General features: G+C 39.2%; 1 protein-coding gene across 5 annotated transcripts in view; it reads left to right on the top strand.

The window, feature by feature from the left end:
* APP (amyloid beta precursor protein) overlaps positions 1–17676 on the top strand; it is a 494720-nt gene that overhangs the window by 372589 nt on the left and 104455 nt on the right. The window lies entirely within an intron of this gene.

Genomic DNA, 17676 nt, shown 5'->3' on the forward strand with positions numbered 1-17676 from the left:
TAAAAATTCTTGGGTTGCAGGTAAAAGGGGGGGGGGGGGAGGGTAGTGTGTACACTCTAAATTAAATTTGGCTATGCATCCACTCTGTTAGGAAAATTAAGATGCGCAGCCTCGATACACGGTCTCTTTTACCTCCTGGAGACATAGTGAGTCTTTCTTGGATTTGTATTTTTACCATAATTTTAATCCAAATAAGGTTGTGCAAGAATTTCACTAGTTTTACATTTTAAAGGAACATACATACAAATGCTGTCTTTATTATGGTGTTTCCATTATGAACTCACTTTGGGGGCAAAGTCCTTTTCTATTTAAAAAAAGAAAAAGCTTCTTCCATGAAACTTGGCAAAAGGATTCTAAGCTCTGTCATTAACATGCTTCCAAATGGTGGAGTAAGATAAGTATGTTGTTTCTTATACATATGCACAAAAAAAATACTGCTGTTACAGCTAAGGTTTGCTTCTGCTCCTATAATTTAAATTATATTGGGAAAATTGAGGGGAAAAAAATACGCGCTTATTCATTTCAGCTTTTCCAGCTCCTTCTGAGATCCAAATTCAGTTGAACTCAGAAGTAGACTTTCCGTTAAGTACAGTAAGATTTGAATGAAACTGAATAGTAGAGAAGACTGAAAGAGATGCTCTTTCAAATTTTTGGCTTGCTTTTTTCGCACTTGCTCTCGAACAGAATTTTTGTTTGCCTTTGAATTTAAACTTTTCTCATGGGTTTTGACTAATTTTTTCAAGTGCTTTTTCAAGTCAATGTCTGTATCCTCCAAGTGGTGCAGCCATGTAGTCATTTTGGTAATGCTGGGGGATGGGGAAAAGGAGGAGAAAGGTGGTGTGCAGGGCATATAATCCTATCTCATTTTTTATTTAGAAATATGATTGTTTCTCAGATTTGCTCTAATTTTCATTACTGCTGCATTTTCTCATTATGATTATCATTTTGTTGAATTGAGATGCCACTGAATATTGAGTGTAATATATCCTAGTAATTAAATAGAATCTTGTTGAAGAACTTGATCAAACCTGTGGAAGGTAATTCAGAGACTTAAACTGATGTTAGTGGGCTTTGAATCATTCACTAAATGGGTGGAGAAAAATCTAAAGTGAACAGATTCCATATGGGAATTCTGACAAGGCTTTATCTTTATTTTGACAGTGAGAAACCTGAATTGTTATTCCATAGGCTGGATTTGACGTGGTGCTAAAAATAAGAGAGAGGAGGAATGATTGCTAGAAGAGTAAATTGTTCATGTTGTATGTTTTTTATGAACTCTGCCTATAAAATGTGCTTTACTGACAGCCCTACAGACTGAAGGTCTGTGTGATCAAATGAATGATCAAATTGTCAAATGGAGACACCTGTTTCTCCTCTTTCCTTCTTGTCTTGCTATCTCATTTCATTTTCTTTCTCTCACTACTCTTCACCCTCCTTTTTCACCTTTAGTCTCTATACTATACTATGTTCATTCTCATTCTTTCATTTGCTGTGCTCTTTATTCCTATGTCAACATCCAGGCACAAGGCTGCTGTTGTTGCCCACTGTCCCGCAAGAAAACAAAGTAAAATCAGTGATCATAGCTAGTACAGAGCAGAGGATATATAGTGACCAGGCCAAATAGTACATGCCTGCACGTACAGATCAGCACAGTGTTGCTCGTAGCTAGGAAGCAGGACCTACTTAATTTTAAGTTTCATGCATTTTGTGGAAACCCAAAAACTGCCAGCTCCCAGTGGAAGACAGCAGTCTTTGTTGTCAGGAGGGGAAGGGGCTGGCTGGCAGGATGGCACAAAGAGCAGCAGACAAGATGGCAGCTGCCCCCTCATCCCTCTTCCCCTGTGCCAGGACCTCTCTGACAATCAGCACCAAGGGTCAGGGCTGCTCGAAGGGCAGCCAGCAATCAAGATGGCGGCCACCCCCTCATCCCTTCTCCTCTTCCCACTCAAGCCCCTTTGCCAGTCAGTGCCAAGGGGCAGGGTTGCTACAAAATGACTGCAGAATTAGAACTTTGTTGCAGTCACCCCACAAAAATTGATAAATCCCCCTGTGATTTAGGTAGATCCCTGCTCATAACACTTCCTTAGAGCCAGGGAGCTAAAGTTCATATTGGTTTGTATCTATATGCTGAAGGATGGCAGTTGGTTCAGAAAGATGTGCAGTTGCGTTGGAAAGTGCGATTAGCAGGGTGGCAGTATCCAGCAGAACTAGAAAATGCACAACACTGCTGTATTTTCTCTCATATAACATGCCCTGGAATATAATAAGCACCTTTTTTTTTTTGAGAAGCAGACTAAAGAATTTTTTTTCCAGTTATGGCTGCAGAGAGCAGGGACAGAGCCTAATCTTCAGCTGCCTCACCCTCCCTTTTCTGTTTAAAGTTTGGAGAATAGAGATCAGGAGCAGCTAGCAGACAGCAAAATTCCCCTAAGAGAGGTTACTTTGATTAGTGGAACAGCACAACCATTAAGAAGGAGAAATGATTGCTTAACACCTCTGGAGTGAAGAACAATGAGCAGCTAAATCAACTGACTACTTTATCTGTCTAAATAGTAATACAACAGCAGGGTGCTTCTATCTCAGTCAGAACATCAGCTTCCCTGCTTACGTCAATTTTGGGGGAAAGGTGCATGTTGTATTTGAGAAAATAGAGTAAGTGGAGAAAGAATACATATGGATCAGATTTTATAAATAGGCTGGCAGGGGGCCATGAAACGCATGTGCAGTGAACCAGCCAGGTTTTAATTTCCCCATTTTATCTGGCTAGGGCTTCCTAGAGTCTGCTTCAGTTTCTGAAAACTAGGACAAGACACTGGGCTGCATTTTAAAATTGATCAAGACGCTGGGACTGACCTAAAAACCAGATGCATTCTCTGATTTCATGAATGCTGTTCCCTGTTACCCACAGGACAAGGACCACACTTTACACTGTACTAATGTCCTTCAGCCCTGGTGCGAGAAGACAGTGTTCACCCAGTCCTTGATTTCTCTTTGTAGCTGCTTGCTTGCCAGTTTGGTGGGGTTTGTGTGAAAAGGAATTTTGTTTGTTGTTGACTGGGCTAACACTGCCAAATTTGCGGTAGCAAAACTCATTCACCACCAGACTACACTGAAATCAATGCATTGACCTAAAGGCAGAAGGTTTAAATAGCTCGTTGCCCATTCCCAGTCTTTCAGACCACACACCATCTCCAAATTGATTTTTAATAAGGAAGTTCAATACAATATGTAGGTACTATACATTTTAAGTACTCAGACTCTACTGCATGACTATGCAGACTGGCTCTTAGGGAGCCATTAGGTTTTATAAGGGGGCGTTATCCAAATGTAATGATCTCAATGTGAATATCCATTGACAAGATGAGCAAGAAGTGGCCTTTATTGTGAAGGAGCTATTTTTTTGTTATTGCCATATCATAAGTTCAGCAGTTATAAGATTTCCTTCACTGACCTTTTCTTTTGTTTTAAACTCTTCCTAAAACTGTAAGAAATATGTCTTTCTACTAAATGCTGTTGGGCAATAAGATTAACTCTCATACTTAAATCTACAAAGGAAAGGCACTTCAGAGGGACTTTTCTTTCTCCTAGATAGATTTAACAAAGATGAATACAATACAGTGCACTGATATCAGGCATCTGGAGTTGCAGTGTAGTGAGTTCAGAACACCATTAATTTCTTAGTGCTATATTTTAAGTTGTTCTTGGCTTTAACGCAGTCCACAGGAAAGGCATGGGATTTTTTGAGAGGGGTTTGGTTTGGTTTGGGTTTGTTGCCTGAGCACTATCATGTTCTGATATATACATATATATTTTTTTTTAAGATTTGTAAATGTCTATTACATTATGTTGCATTCATAAGACTGATGCAGCCAGTAGTGCTCAAAGCTGTCAGCTGCCCCATTCATCTCCCGTATGTAAACTCTGGACCTTAACGTTAACTGTTTAAATGTCAACATAACTCTTTTTTTCTTGATGATATTAGAAGAAACTTACAATTACTCTGGAATATTAGGAGGACATTTATTCCCCACTCCCTCAAAATACAAGTTGAAGATATCAAAGGTATACAAACTTACCATAGTACACTAATTTGAACAATACTGTAGAAACCACTTTAAGATGCCCACAAGCACTTTAAGATGCTACTAGCCATTTCTGAAATCCCATTGATTTAAATATTAAAGCCGCAACCTAAACCAGTGTAACCATGCCTTCTAATTCACATAAGAACATCCTGCTTTCAACTTGTTTTGCAGCTCCTTAATGCATGTTACATTATTATTCCCAACCCCTTACTTCTAACAGCAGACTTGAAATTGGCAGGACCTAGTTAGTTTGAGCACTGGTAATAATATAGCACTGACAGTAGATGAGAGAGACTAGAGTAGTTGTTCTCAACTGGGGTGATGGGAGACCCCCTTATGGGTGCTATGATACAAGCACTGCGACAGCCACCATAGCAGCCAGATAAAAGTGTCCTGCATGCAGGGTTATGGCACTTATGCATTCCTCCTTCATTGGGGTTCTCTAAACCCTTTTCTTAAAAAAAGCAGAAGAGCCAGCCCTCCCCCCCACCCCACCTCCCAGGGTTGTCAACTCAAATTATTTTTACTGACAATCTGCACATATCTCACTGATAGAGAAACATGTTTCCTGACACGTTTTAACTGTCATAAAAAAGAATTCTTGGGTTGGCCGCTGTACTGCACTCTGTTCCCCCCCACCACATGGGTACCCTACTCATCCCATACCCTGACACCCCCAATTGCACCCTTCAGCTCCCCCCAACCCACCCCATAGTCTTACTCCTGTTGGCTCTGCTCCCACCGTCTTGAGACAGACTCTCAGTCACTGCTCTCCTCTTCCATCCCACAGCTCCATACCAGCTGCACTGCCAGTCTCCTGGTACCTTTACTGTGAGCAGCTGCTGTAGGCAGGGGCCATGCATAGGGACCCTGCAGCAGCACATTCTGGGGTCTAGCAGGCTCTGGTGAGTGGCAAAGCCGTCATAAGAGCTCAGTGTGTGCAGAGTGCTGAGCTCCAACTCAGACAGTAGGTGCTGTGCTCCATCTGTTTTTCAGCTGCTCCAGCTTTCTTCTTGCCACAGAGCTTAAAGCTGTAGCAATTCCATGTTTTTATGTTTTACAGACTTTTACAAACAGGGCTTTTTAAGTTGTTTTTTTTACAGACTGTTTGTAAAATTGTATACAGTTGGAAACCCCCCCCCCCCATGCTCCTCCTGAAAACAGAGGCACGTGGAACAGTTCCACCTGTCCTATGTGCCTCTTTCTGGGAGACCATACAAGTTTGAACCAGGAACAGCTTCAGCAGGGCTTCATTAGAACCCTGATGCAGGAGTGTGCAAATGTGCCACAGCCCTTCCTGGGCTGGCTGTGTACCAGGCGCATGGGACAGTTTTACTTTGTGGCAGCGACCTCCAGTTGAGAACTGCTGAGATAAGTTGAACACAACAATGGTTCTCAAGCAGGGTTGCTGCCACATTCACGTAAGTTGTGGAGGGGTGCCCTGACTGAAAAGGTTGAGAGCTACTGGGACAGAGGATCAGATACCTACTGTGTATCAGGCAGTTTTTCGATTGCCAAATGAGCCTGTGACATGCAGCTTTGCCTAAGATTGTATTTAGCCTATGGCACATGTTTTGGTTTTATACAGTAAACTCAAGTAGGAAAAATTAAAACAAGTACCAATCATTTTATTTTAAAGAGTTTCCATTTGATAATAAAAGTGTTTCATAATATAATATGGGAAGCTTCTTCTCCTTCCCTGCCTTACTCCATTTGCATACAAGGATTCCTCATTCAATACATTTTGTCTGTCATTAAACCACTGTCAAAAGCAGCATTTGTTCAGCAATGGAAAGTAGTTATGAAATTGATGAAATGCAGCCAACATTGAGCATGACTATAAAACACATGGCCCATACTGTGCAAACATACTGATGGGAACTTAGAGCAAGGTTAGTGTAATGCAGCCTATCTGAATAAGATATATGGTAGTGGCCATTGTGCTCAGTCCCCCTCAGTCAGCTCTTTTTCAAGTCACAGTGAGCTACTACATTGAATACATTTTTACTTCCTCTTCACTCCCAGAGCCCAGCTGTGCCTTTCTCATTTTCAATTATTTCTGTTCCTTCACCAGCCTTAAATGTCAGAAAACATCACTAAACAGGTCTCCAAACAGTTCACTCAGAATCCCTCCTTTGCCCCTCTCTCAACCTGTCTCATCTGATTAGTGTGACCTCACAGGATCCTGGGACATGTTACAAGAACACCTGGTTCCAGTCATGAGTAGGGGGCTAATTAGCACATGGATCCTTTGCTGTGGAGTACACACACATACTGAGCAATGCTGAGCTATAGGGTCATCATAGCTTGAAATCCTGTTGACTGCTGGGGCCCAGCCCAATGAGCTATAAGGTAAATCATGAGTCTTTTGACTTTGGAATATCTCACCTAGTTTGTACAATATGTAAGAAGATTCAGAAGTGCTGCTTAGAAGTGTTTATGGCATACCTGAGCTAAAATTTTGCTTCAGTTTAAAAAAAAAGGTAAAATGCATCAGTTCTTGATTAATTAAATCTATGGGTACCCATAGTAATTTGCTGATATGCAAATTACTACAAGTATGTTTATTTCAAAATTATTGTTTTCAAATTTACCACTCATTTCTATGTATTCACGGGAGAGCAGGGTCTGACAGTGATGGGGAGGAGAGAGGATGCCATAGGAAGAAGTTGGCAGGGCAGAGGGCAAGGGTGCCACCAGATTCCTCTAGATCTATTTTCCCTGCTGTAGCAGTGAGAAGGCAACAAATTGAAGGTAGAGTTCCAATAATTAGATAATATACCTGGAAAATTATAACGAATTTACAAATTTTCCATCTATAGAATCCAATTATTAGAGAATTGTCTTACGTGCAGGGTTGTCTTATATTCAGGTAAATACAGTAGTATATCTATTTTTTTAACCCATTCTCCTAAACAAAGGAAAGTATGTGTCATCACAATATTATGTGTTATCTAGTTTAATTAATCTTCATATTTATTTCATATTATAATGTGCACCTCTCAAGTCTAGTTGTTGAAAGCCTATAAAATCATATTTTCATCCCTTTCCTGTTCTTAGAGCAAATGTAAAGAAAATTAATTTGTTCTGGATCTTCACATCTGTCTCATTAACAGGGAGTGCAATGTTTTGGCACCTACATTTACATGCCATCATCCAAAGTGTATTTACTGGTGAGCAGCTGAAGCACTGCTACCATCACCATACAGACAGAACTGGTTAAATGCATGAAGTTTCTAGCTAAGGGATTAAATGGCTTTTTCTGTCTTATTTATTAAATGTCTGCTCTTTTTTTTTATCTGAAAAACTTCACAAGCCACCTGAGAGAGAGAATAGTGTTGAGCTCAGAAAACAAGCAGATGAGCAGAACACATTCATCTGGCCTAGATGGCATTGCCCTTTCACTGTTCTTGAGTTTTATGGGGTAATTGGCAGGACTATGTCTATAAAGGCAGTAGAGCTTGCAAGCTTCATCCAAGGAATGCCTTTTTCTTTGACAATGGAGCGTGTGATGGGGAATATACATCACAGTAAGCTACCTGCAGCATTCATTTACCATAGCATTCCTGAAAGTATAATTTAAAGGTACAGAAGTCTTACATTAAAATTTTTACTCTCCCAAACCTAATCTTTGTGAATAGTGAATGTGAGTCTGACATTGCAATACAGTGCTCCCCATTGTATGTGAAGTTTTCACTCAGAGTCAATAAAATACACAAGCTAATTTATTACAAATGTATCCAACCAGCTCCCAAGGGCATAACCCATCCCTGACTACTTTATTATAAAGGCATTTTCTTCCTGTTCTAAACAGATGGTTCAGATATCTCTGACTGCCTCCCAAACTGGCCTTAAAGAGGGCTGGTTTAGGTAGAGCCTGTAGAGGGAATTCTGTCTCTCCTGTGAGCAGTCTTGTCTCTGCTGACTTTTATTTATATGGCACAGGAATCAGACAGCACCTGATAAAGTTGATGCCAGTTTTGGCAAGATGGGACTGGGAAGAAATGACAAAATAACAAATATCTATTGTGAGTTTTTGTCATGCAGTGAACTTGAGTTATAAAGGTACGTGTCACCTTTAGTGGTTGTTTAAGTTGTCAGTTATACTAGAGACATCAGGGACTCTGCCCAAATAGTGCACATGATATAAGCCAATGAAAATTGTAAGAAATTAGCAGCATATGACGTGCCCGTGGCCCATAAATTGTATGTCTTGGTAATGGGTGTGGGTTAGGTTACAAAACAGAAGCAACACAAAGGATGGAGGGTGCATACAGTTGTTCAGATGAACTGTGAGAAGTCTCACTTTTTTGTTCCCCCAGTAGGAAAACCTGCCAGGAAAACACTGTACAAATGTTAGAGGGACTGGGCAGGTGTGTACAGACACCCTGCACTGCCACTGGCCCACAAACTGGGGTCCCCTGTGCATGAATCTGAGTGGGCTCTGCAGGCTCCCCTTGCTCCCAGATAGTGCCAAGAGCAGAAAGAGGCACAGTGCAGCCCTGATAGGCTGGCTGCCCCAGGGATTCATGCCCTTGTGAGATGCTCCTACTCACAGCCCCCACTCCCTCCCTCCCTTTCTCCTTGCTGTCACGCATGGAGAAAAGAGACCTCTCTTGTTGCTTGCAGCCATGTCAACTTCTATTCCCAGAGCCTGCAATGGAACAGCAGTGGTGTAGGAGTGAAGGTGTGGGGGCCTGGGTCTGCGCCTTAGAGGTATGAGGTCTGGGCACATACAGGGGTACAGTTGCCTCAGCATCCTTTGTCATCTTGGAACACAGTGCAAGAACTGGTCTTTCCTTGCCCCAAACCAGTTGGGGGGTTTTGCTCCATGCTTGGCTGGAGCTGTGAAATGCAGCCTGAGTCGCAGACTTTCTCCTTGGAGCAAGGGGAGACAGAGGTGCACACTGGGAGGGTGGAGGATGATGCTGTGGCTTGTATCAAAAGTGTAAGCATGCTTATTCTTCTGGAAGAAACTCACCTGGGAGCCGTTTCTTCTTGGTTGGGAATGGATTTATATTTTCATTAGAACCACCATTTTTGGTCCAGGAGAAACTACATGAACATTTGTGCACTTAAGCTTTCTATTGGGCAAACTGATTCTCTCAGTAGAAACACATAATGCTTGTAAGTGCACAAAATACTGACTCAGAACTCTGGATGGAGATTATATCTTTTATTAAACCAACTAGATATTTGCAAAAAAAATCCTTATTTACAAGCTTTCAGGCGCACACACCCTTCTTCAGATGTAGGAGAATGCAAAGATCATGAAATTTCTCCTAGGTGGAAATGAAAATTCATATTTTACAGGAGAACTGAAGGTGTTGTAAGATCTTCTGATTGGAAAAGTTTATTTTGTGCAAATTAGATTCAGTTAAAAGTTAGAGCAGTCTGTTTACCTCAAAGATGTCTGATGGCAAGGAGAATGTTTAATTATGAATATGAGTGGATGCTAGTTCCGAAAGCTAGAGATGATAACATCCCTTGTCACATGGTAAGTGCCCAAAATATTGTGGGTAGAACAAATAGAAGTTTCTCTTTTAATTGATTATTTTATTCCGTTACATTTTGATTAGGTGAAGAAAACTATCTTTTTAGCAATGAAGTATTTTATACAGGCCTTCTATCTTTTTAAATGGCTTTGGTGGGAGGCACATTTTGGGAGGATGCATCCATGTCCTTCAGTTTTTTAAAGTAACCTCAAAATTATTTGATAAGACTGATGTACGAGGAATGTATTTTATGTTTTAGTGCCTAAATTTAAATTATTTTTTGCCTTCACTCATTCCCTTCTAAGCATGTCCCCTATTTAGCACTATAATAATTATTATTTGCATGGTTTCTTGAAGTCTTAGTAGTAGATAAGGATCATCTTTGTGCTCAGCACCGTACAAACAGAAAAAAACTAGTTCTTACCTCGTCCACCTACAATTTAAGTGCAAAGAACCACAGAGCTAGCTAGCTTGGGTGCTGATCATAATGTAGCTGCAACATCATGGAGCTCAGGCAGGCTAGCTGTCTCAATACTTACCCAACTCCATAGTAGGTTTTGTGGCTGGAGCTACATTGTGCTGGGGAGTTGCTTGATTGTCAGCTGAAGTTGCAGTTATACTTTACCCAGTGGGCCAGCATAAGGGACACACAAGGAGATGGATTTAAAAATTCAGCAAGTGGATGATGGAAGTTGAACTCACTGACTAACTAGAGACAGGAAGTGACATCTTGCTTGGTGATAGACTGAAACACCTTGAAAGTGAAGACAGGCAGTTTGTTTGATGTGCTCTTGAGAGGGTACCAGGGTCCAAGCAACAGCGCTCTGAATATATATTAGCAGGAAAATAACACACTTGCCAAGGCCAGAGAACTTGATGTTACAGCAACTGGGGTGTGAGATCATGAGATCCTGAACAAAGTTTAGAGGTGTTATGCAAAAAAGTTTACATGATGTAACCTATAAAGCAGTATCAGTACTAGTACAGAAATTGTGTGACAGAGTGGGGAAATTTCCTGTTCCCATAAAATCATTTGTCTAGGAGTCTAATTAACTTCCTGTCAAATAGAAGCATCTTTGGTGGTTGTACCTTTGTGCGATGCGCATGGGCATTATTTAAACTTAAATGTTTTCACGAATGATAGGCTCAGGCTTTAGAAAGTAAAGCTTTTTTAAAGTAAAAATAATTTTCCAAACATGAAGTAATTTTCAAGCCTAGCATATGTGATTCTGTGTTTCTGTCCAACTCAATAGAAGATGCTACAGTAATCTTGCTGTTGAATCCTGCTGAGAATTATGAAATATGAGAGAATCTATATCCAGGTGGCATGGTGTTTAAACCCCTATGGGAGATAAGGTAATAAAAACAAGAAGAGAAAAACAACTATTAAAAAGGAAGAGTGCATCTCCGTGGAGCAATAGATGAGGTTCATTTCTCTCTCTCTAATGTGTAACTTCATTAATTTTAACTATACTTGTAAGCCGCTGCACTTAATCTCATGAACCTTCTAAAATGAAGCATGCACACATGCAAATGATAAGCGTAAATTTGAAGAAGGAAGAGATGCAGGTTATTTCAGAATTCCTTGTTGTTAGTCTGAAATGCTTCATTCATTTATTTATTTATTTGTATAAGGTGGAAATTATATTGATTGCATGCCATTTTAACTTAATGTGGACAGATTTTCCTGATTCCACTACACTTATTCTTTTTTCTTTGAAGCAGAGCAACCTTAGAACATTGGATACAGAGAGGGACGGAAAGGTTTGGTCTAACATCCCCATACATAGCTATAGATCTCTCTCACCATACTGTAGATTTCTGTACTACTCACTCACTCCAAGTAACATTTTTTTTAACATGCAGCCACAAGATATAATGGCCATTTTTCCAATAGAAGAGATGATAGCCTAGGTATACCTTGGTAGTTCTGGTTTGAGTATTTAGATTCTGTCCTCTTTAGACCCCATCTTTACTTTTAAATAGTAATTCAGTGGCCTGAGTACTGGACATTCGTTTGCGATTCTTTAATGTTAGGCATAATAACATTTTAGGGGATATTTGTAATGATATTAACATGAAAAATAGCAGATGACCCAGAACTCAGGCTGTGGCAAACAGTGTTTCGTTTCTCCTTTTACAGTGTGTTAAAGGTACTCTCTTACTTCAGAGGTCAGATCTGTAATTATATCCAAACTTTCTTCCAGTCTGGGTGACTTTTGGCACTGGTGCTACAGTTCAGATGCACTTTTTAGGCTAATAAATCCGTCCAGTTTCGCTCTCAAAGCTTTGTTTTCTCCCAAGAAAGCCTACCGTCAAAAAAAAAAAAAGAAAAGGAGCATAAATGATAAAATAAATACAATTAATCTAATTTTCATAGTCATCCCCTGAATGCTAAAAACTGGTAAACGAATGGGCAGTAACAACCAGCAGTGGTCTTAATGAGACCATTAGTAGACATCCTTAACTGTCAATTATAATATTGGCAGCCAGAACAAAATAATCTAACTGGAGGATGGGAATTTTGAGCTGTGAATGCATCTTTCAACCCACATGTTACCTGTGATTTTAATAATTTTACCATAATCCTACTTTTATTTCTTTTGGCTTTCTTATGGGGAAGTCATCCAGTTCTCTCTTTGGATCAAGCTATCTAACTTTAAGTAGCTTGACAGCACACAAATTACTGTCTTGTAAAAATTACTGTAGAATACTATCTTGTAAACCAGTTAGTCTCAAAACTGGTAATAACAATATTGAAAACCCAAATTATTCCATAAAAATACTTATACTGGAAATTATGGGAAAAGGTATGGTAATGAAAGTTTACATTAAATGCTACAGTTGTCTAAGTTTGTATAATTAATAACTGAAAGCTTTGACTTTAGCCCTACACTGATAATGCAGTTCATATATTGCATTTCAGAAGTAATCAGTTAATTCACAGAACATACTATTGTTGTTATAAAGTACCATTCATCCCAAATAACTTCATAAACTATATGCAGCTCCAATTCATTTATTTTTTGAACTATTTATGTAGAGAATTCTCACATAATTCTGTTATTTAAGGGATGGGAGGACAGCTACCAGCCTTTTCACATGATACACAAGTATGTGTGAAAATAGAAATGTTTATGGGAAGAATGACTGAATTTTCCCTTTTTTTGTTTAAAGGAGAGGGGGAAGAAACAGAGAGGATCTCACATTTTTCTAATCTTCCTTGATAGATTCCTTAAACTGCAAAATGGAAGGGGAGCCATTGACCTTGTTACGATTTGAATCTGCTTTGTGGGAGTTTAGGATTTTGAAATCGGATGCTTCTGTGCAATGAACTACTTCCCCAAGAACTGACAAAAAGCTGCCATAAATATTGTCTGTGAAAGAGCCCTATAATTAGGAGAAAGTAATAGTAGTAGACTCCCACTCGCTTCCTTTTAGGATTTCTAGTTGATTGTTGCCTCAGTCAAGAGAGAAATATTTAAACTAGCTTTCATTTATTTCCATTGATTTGTTTATGTTCTTTGAAATATTTAAATGGAGGATTCTCCCATAATCATTTTGGGGTACCATGCATACAAATATGAAAGAAATTGCCTACTGACCTTTATTTTTTAACAGGCCTATGTCTCTTAACCCCATTGCTCTTCAGTTGTCTGTTATCCCAGATTGATTAATAGCTCAGACTTTTATTTTAAAATTGTTGTTTTGACACTTATTTCCACTTATTTAAAACCTACTGTGCTTTTGCTTCTGAACCCCAAATCAGTTAACCTATATGGTTAACACCTTGTGACAAGAGATGAAAATACCTCTGTGGACATTTTCTTAATCCCATGACAATGCAAGATTGTTCCCTACCCTTAAGTGAAGGCTTTACTGAGTGCAAAAGATGTAAACAGAAGCCTTAAATAAAGGGTGAAGAGATGAAGCTCAAAGGGAAAGTTTAGACTGAATAGTTGGAAATCATATACTTGACAGTAAGATTTATTGAAATGTGGAACTATCTTCCACATTTTTTTTAATATGGGAGACTTCGCATCCACTTTAATTTGCACAGTAATAATACTCTTTACTAATATTCAGTCTCAGCTTTTCCTTTGAGTTTTATTCCTGCACCCTTACTTCAGATAATTTAAATAATTTCCATTAGCATTCAGATACATGTAGGTGGTCATCTCAAGCTGTGCAGCCTTCTAACAAGATACTGCACACATCCATACACAACTTCTATCAAAGATGCCTAGGTCATTAATATCACTGCTAGGATTCTGCCTTTTCTGAGCAAGTGTAATCACCATACCAGGCACTGATATTGACTAATATCTGTGGTAAGTACTAACAAGTAGCTTTATCATTTAACAGTCTCCTGTACGTGCTCTACAGAAATCTTGTACCCACTCTTTCATAATGTAACTTATCGGCAGTCCTTCTATGCCAGGTGTGCACCAAGTTGTTCCAGCGAAGTCGGGTGTCCCCAGTCAACGCTGTCTGAGGGGTCACCAGGAAGGTCCCTTGGTCAGGATCTGGTCCTCACTCACACTGGGAGTCTGGGGTCCAGGCTTGGTACAGCAATGGTCCTTCTGTCCCATCCTTCTAACTGGTCACTTGACATGCACGTTCCTTTATGCCTTATCTTATGCTAATCTGTTGGCTTTAGAGCCACTCACAGTCTTGCCCTATAGCTGTTACTCTGTGGGATCAAAAGGTGTTAGAAATTATCATGAAAGGTTACTGCCTGAACTCGGGTTCACCCAGTAAGCAAATTACACCACAATACTTTGAGGTTTGAAATTAGCATTACCTGCCCAATCTCAACCCCTTGGTTTTTTATTCCGTGGATTCCTAGGAATGTGCTAATTATATTAGGCAGTCAGATCTTATTACGAGTGACCTTTAAAAAAAACCTGTTAGATCAGCTAATCTTGTAGTTTGCTTATTTTTGGGGCCCATGATCAGTGCAAACAGTTAGATTCAACACTGGTTAAATTGTGACAGGCAAATTCCACTTGCAGGTTGCAAACTTTCAAGCTTTGCATTAGCTAATCTTAACTGCTAAACAATTGCCTGGATGTCCCCAAGAGCATATATTTATTGCTCATGATAGTAACCCCTCTGGTTCTGGCCACCACACGTGGGCTGCTGATCCAATTCCCTCCCTGCTGTATACCCCCACTCACTTACTGGTGCCATGGTAAACCCCAGCTGGAAACAGCAAATTTGGTAGTTAAGGCACAAAGTAGGAGGCTTTAAGTCACTGCTTTAATATGGTCTGTGACAAACCCATCTCCCCACTGTGCTCCTGTTTGCTTCAAGGAACAGACCATGATTGCCCTGAGATAACTCCTTAACTCAGCAAGCCTCAGTTCCCCTGCCCTTGTACCAGAACTTGCAGTCCTAGCAAAGGAATCTTGGCCAGATCAAGGTACCCACCCCCGCTTTTGGGTTGAAAAAAAATTACAAGTCCCCCTCTTCATAAAAAGAACAAGCCTGGAATATCACTTGCCCAGAAATCACTCCTTCCACAGGCAATCGATAAAAAGACAAACAACAAAAGGATTTATTACATTGGATAATAAACCTTGTAACTGCACAGTGCTCAATACACATTTTATAATAAAAAAAAAAAACAGCATGAACATCCATTATTCATATTTCTGTTCATAATTATATATTAATGTTTAATGGTGAGGAAACTGGAGAGTGAACTCATGGGAAAATACAAAAAAAAAAGAAAAAAAACAAGAACTCATGAAATTTATTCATTGGGGGTTACTGGGCAAGCCACTAAACCCCACTGTATGCCAGTGTCTTCATCGGCAGAATAACATTAACTGCTTACCTATCTCACAGGGGTTGTTATAAGGGCTGTTGTTTAAAAGTATTATGTATATATGTACAAAAATGTGAGTAACATATATATGGGCTACACTTATATATATGTATTGGTCTACAATTGGGAGAATATATGTAGGTGACTGAATTATGGAGTTATAGTTACCTTTCATCATAATTATCTCTGTAATTCACAAAGAGAATATTACATTCTTGCATTTCCTGACTTTTGCCATTTCAGTTTTGCAAAGTTAATGTTGCATTTTCTGTGGTAATTTAGCTAGGCAGTGACAGCTTAAAATAAAATAATGAAAATAAATGGTCTGTGCTTAAAATTTGCCTCAGTCAGGCTTTTCAAGCTATGTGTAAACGTACAAGAGAAGAGTTATATTTTTTACATCTGCTATTGGTTGTCTAAAGGCTCAGTTGGGTTGATTGGTTTTCTTTGTTAAGATTGTACCTTTGTAATAGTTTTTTATTTTTTAATGAAAGCTTAACATTTGCTTTATATTGTAGATTGCAGTAAAAATTAACACCCCCCCAAACCCCCCTCTCAACCACCTATAGAACAACTCTTAAGAACTGCAGAAATAAATGATGGTTTGTGGTGTTTATGCTTTTCTTTTCTGGTTTTGTTTGATTGGTTACTTTAAGAGAAAAGAAAGGACTTCAAGGTTTTTGGTAGAGACACAAATTGTGACGCATTGTTTTAGCACCTGCAAGAGTCATGTAAGCCTTCTTCGCAGAATGTGCAGTGATATCTTAAATGAGATGTGGCTTAATTAACTTAATTAAAGAAGTAGCTGTTGTTCCTGATCTTGCTGTTGATACTCCTATGGCTATAAACAGACATTGCCAAATGAAAAGGTTCTGGGGCACACAGGATCAGGCCCCTGAAGTCCCAGCAGTGCCTGCCTGGCATGGCTAGAGAGCTAGGCTGCCCATGCTCTCCCACCTTTAACAAAAGGGATGGACATTTGTTTGTTTTGCTTTGTGTTACCATACAAATGTTTATGATGGCACAAAGGCAACGTCTATTTGCAGCCTAGTGCAGTTGTATTTTTACCACATGGTAAAGTTATTATTACATGTTACAGAATACATTTTAAAAATTGCAAACCTTTTTTTGAATTAACATTTTTGTTGGGTCCTTAACATTTAATTCAAATGGGTCCCTCAATTATGAATACACTCATGTTTTGTTTTATTTACGAGTCAATAAGCATTCCCACTGAAGTCAATATAATTACTTGTGTGAATAAACTTCAGTAACATTTTGTGGGTGTAAGGTCATAGTTGTATCTGTTTGTTTGTTTTCCCCTATGTAATTCAAAATCAGAAGGAAAAGCTGTTGAGTTACCAGAATCACATGCTCAGTATTGAGATTTTAGAGGAATAACTGGCATTTAAACACCTGAATTCAAACTCAAAGGAAGAAGAATGTATGTGCCATGGACAGATTCTGTCAATAGCATTTTAAAATTACTTTGCAGCAGCAGAACAAAATCACGCAACAGATATGAGACTTAATTGTAACAAAACATTTAGGGAGAATGCAGTTAAAATGGACTGATTGATTACTCTTAGAAATAAAAAGAAGAGAAACCTTCCATTAAATCTCTTGTACAAAAATGTGTTCCGTATTATCTACCAGTTGATCGTAGTTGCTATATAATTACAGAATTCTTATCCACTTGGCTTAAATTACCCAAAATACAAACTTTCTCCTTTCCCTGATGTCATATAGATAGCTTGATTAACTAGTAGGAGTGCCTAACAATCAAGCTATTCTTGCTTAATCTCAAATGTCTTGATCAGCTTGAGAGCAAAGCCTTTTTTTTAATCCAAGTTACAGCAGAGAAGGCTTACAAAACACACCTTTGTGAGAATGATGTGTCACTGAGCGTAGGGTTTTAAATGGCATTTCTTTGGACTACAGGAATGGTTGTGGTTTACATGGTCTCTGTAGTGTTTTTGTGTTGCTGCGCCTGTTTGTGTTATCTCACCTTTACAAACAAATGACTAAAAGCATGTGGTTTTGCAAAACGTCTGCTGTTTTTCTGTATCATAGGCAGCGCCAAATGTGTTTACTGTTGCATGTTTCCTTTGCCAATGGTTCATAATCTGTTCAAGTAACATTGTACTGATGATTGGAGTTTTTCCCAAGTTATAAAAAAGGTGAGATCTTTCTCATATGTCACCATTTTTCTTTTTTCACACACACACACACACACACACACACACACACACACACACACACA

Source organism: Gavialis gangeticus, unplaced genomic scaffold, assembly GCF_001723915.1.
Source record: "Gavialis gangeticus isolate Ggan-Ray unplaced genomic scaffold, GavGan_comp1, whole genome shotgun sequence".
Taxonomy (NCBI): domain Eukaryota; kingdom Metazoa; phylum Chordata; order Crocodylia; family Gavialidae; genus Gavialis; species Gavialis gangeticus.